The sequence below is a fragment of the Kryptolebias marmoratus genome, linkage group LG14, assembly GCF_001649575.2.
Source record: "Kryptolebias marmoratus isolate JLee-2015 linkage group LG14, ASM164957v2, whole genome shotgun sequence".
Classification (NCBI taxonomy): Eukaryota; Metazoa; Chordata; class Actinopteri; order Cyprinodontiformes; family Rivulidae; genus Kryptolebias; species Kryptolebias marmoratus.
In genome coordinates, this window is record NC_051443.1 from 3123266 (window position 1) to 3127136 (window position 3871).

Here is a 3871-nt window from a genome sequence, read left to right on the forward strand (position 1 = left end):
CTCGGCTCGTTGCTGCCGCACTTCGCGTTTCACCCTCGTTTTTGAACAGGAAATATGCAATTTCAGCGATTTTGACTATAGAAATGCAATTTGGACCATAAAAATGTTCGAAAATTACTCATACATAAAGATCAGTGGACAAATATTAATATTCATTTTATGTTATGATTTTTTTTTTCTTGTCATGATGACAGGGGAGGCTCTGCCTCACCTGCCTCCCCTGACCGCATGTCCCTGGTTCAGACATGCAACTCTACAGACACAGAAACATTGCACCTGGCATTAGAATATGTATTTAAAACAGATTTGAGCAGAAATATTTTAGTTCTTGTGATTTTTGCAACCAGGACTAAATACTGCACAACATAATTTTCTCTGACAGTTTCATAGTGAAATGTTGTCCATAAATCTCTGACTTTCTCCAGCAGAACTACAGATAGCTTTCATTTGCACATAAATGAGTTTGTCACTAGCATCAAAAGTTCTTCACATCTACAACAAAAGGTTGTTCATATCATTTCAGTGACCTGTTTCATCTTTAATGTATGCAGAATGCACATTAGTTATACACAATGACACAAGTAAAATTAATGTTTTCGTTTGTTTTTGCATACATCAGAAAAACATTGTATATGGTCACTCAGGGTTTCCCCTAGAAAAGAGGCTAAGCCTGGTGGTAGGTGGCCGTTTGCCGGCCGATTATTATGTGATATTGTAAGATATTTGTGTCAAATATATACACAACTATAGTTTTAAAAAACGCACTTTAGAAATGTGTTTTGAAACAAAAATACAATTAAAATAAATACTAATTGATTGCCCCTGATTTGAATCCTAATTTAAGTCACATTTACCAATAAAAATTAAATTAACATGAATGAAAAAATGCAAACAAGGTACCAACACGTCTCACTTCCAGGCCAATGAATAACAACAGAGAACTCTGAAAACGGAGAGATACTGTACTGTACTGTGCTTTTTGTGGAACAGGCTGCATGTTAGATCACGACATGTAACAACAAAACAAAGCATCTAATGCTGAATTTAGTAACATAACTTTACTGTTAAACAAGAATATATTAGCACGCGTCATATTAATATTTTCACTAAGTACAAAACATGCTTACCATATTAGGTCTTGTAAAGCCACCCGCTGAATTTCAGCTCAACTAACTCTTTTTGGTTAAACCCACTCGCTCCATGTTTATTACTGTGGCTCCAGCGACCTGCTAACTCCAGGTAGCTGAAGGTTGCTCTGCCTCAGGGCTCATTAGAGTCCCGCAGGGCTCCACGAACAGCGCGCAGACCTGAGCGCACGGTGGAGGTGTTTATACTTGGCGCTTATGTCGGTGCAGTATTCTCCAAAAAGACGGTACATAACCAGTGGAAATACAGTAAAAAGAGAGCAGATTTCCTGTCTGTGATACAGAGAGGATGTTTAAACTTAAAGCATTCAGTTTGATTTTCATTGATTTATTTGTTTTAGTTGTGATTAGCCCATCATATAACCAACATTTCTTTCCTCTGTGGTCTATAAACAGGGCCGTAGCCAGACTTTAAAAAATACTGATGTCAACCACTCATTATCCCCCTGCACATCAGTTACAATGAAGACCAAAACTTAATTAAAATAGAAGCATTTTTTTTCAAACAAGTGACTTGAATGTGTATATGACATGTATTTGTGAATTCATGAAGTGCAATGTCATCTTAAGCAACAGAGGACTCAGAGCACAACCATGATGACTCATTGAAATGACGTGAATTAGTTTATATGAACGTTGATCGTTCACACTGCACAAACACATTCAGAACTCGAGATTTTAGCATAGATTTGACCTTTTTATCAAATACCAGTGAGGTGTGGTAGTTTCAAGGCTGGACCAGTTCCAGTGTGGTCTGGATGTAAAAAAAAGTACTAAAATCCCCCTTTATTGAGGTTTCACAAATTAGATTAAGGTTTCACAAATCACATACTTGGTTTTAAATGTTCTGCAATTAGTGCAGAACATTTACATTTCAAGTAGACAGGCCAATGAATAACAACAGAGAACTCTGAAAAATAAAACAACAAAACAAAGCATCTAATGCTGAATTTAATAGCATAATTTTACTGTTAAACAAGGATAAATTAACACGTGTAATATTAATATTTTCACTAAGTACAAAACATGCTTCCCATTTTCGGTCTTGTAAAGGCACCCGCTGAATTTTAGCTCAACTAACCATTTTTGGTTAAACACGATAATGTTTATTTCTAACTCCTGGTAGCTGAATGTGTCTCAACCTCAGGGCTCATGAGAGTCGCGTGGGGCTCCGCGAACAGGGCACAGATCGCTCAACTCGCACAAACTGCTCGCGTGCTCAACCTGGTGGCACAAAAATCACGCCATACACGGGACCTTCGTACAGGGGCGGGGACAGCACGATTTCGTTACTGTTGGCACGCGTACCCTCGCACAGTTAGGTAGAGAAAGATAGCGTTTTGGGGGTGCGGGTGGAAAAAAACGTATAAAAAATGACGTATTTATAATGAACAAGTGGAGCTTAGCCTGGCGGCCCACCAGGCTTATAATACACTGGGGGAAACTCTGAACATGGAAAAACTCTGTACATCTATGACACAAGCCACGATTTCAGTGCTCCCTAAAAAGGGGAAAGATACCACTAAATGTGAGTCTTACTGTGCGATCAGCTTACTTACATGTGATTTATAAAATATTCACTAAGATCCTATGATTAAGATTACAATCTATTGTCCCAATGATTCTATATCCAGATCAGACGGGCTTTGTAAAGGGCAGGCAGTCATTTCATGACCTCAGTCGCCTCTATAACATATTATTCTCTGAACATTTCACTCATTCATTAGAGATTGTGATCTCATTGGATGCGTATAATGCTTTTAATAAAACTAAAACATCTTTTTAAAATTCTGAATAAATTTGGCTTCAGGCGTGTCTTTATCTCTTGTATTTGTGAATTCATGAAGTGCGATGTCATCTTAAGCAACAGAGGACTCAGAGCACAACCATGATGACTCTCTGAAATGACGTGAATTAGTTTATATGAACGTTGATGGTTCACACTGCACAAACACATTCAGAACTCGAGATTTTAGCATAGATTTGACCTTTTTATCAAATACCAGTGAGGTGTGGTAGTTTTAGGGCTGGACTAGTTCCAGTGTGGTCTGGATGTAAAAATAAAGTGCTAAAATCCCCCTTTATTGAGGTTTCACAAATCACATACTTGGTTTTAAATGTTCTGCAATTAGTGCAGTGATTTCTTTATGATTAATTTTCTTCATCTAGGTCTTTATCTAGTTTATCAATTTATTTCAGGTTGCTCAGTGTCCTCAGTGCCAGAGGAAAAGGACGACCATTAAGGAAAATTCTGGATACAACCCCATAGAGGTGGGAAGAAGTTGAACTGAACCAGATTTGAGATCTGTATGTATCTGAAGAGTAAATGGAATTAACAGGTGTCAGAGCTGCTGGAATTGATGGGAATGGATCTAGTGGGTAAACTGACAGTAACAAATGGTGGTAGCCAGTACATTTGTGTGATGATTGATTATTTCACCAAATGGGCAGAGGCCTACCCACTTAAATAAAAAAGCAGCCGAGGTCACTAGTTGTATACTCATAGTAGTGCTGACTTGTCATACTCTTAGGTGAACTATGGTTTGTGCGAGAAGTTGAACATCAAAAGAAGTTTGTGCTCGCCATACCACCCACAAAACAATGGTCTGGTCGAGAACTTCAATGGCACACTTCAAAGGTTGTTTTCCCAAACTATTTTTAACTAACATATTGGAAATGTGGTGCATTTCTGGATTCAAAGGTATGACTTACTGAATTCTGATCCT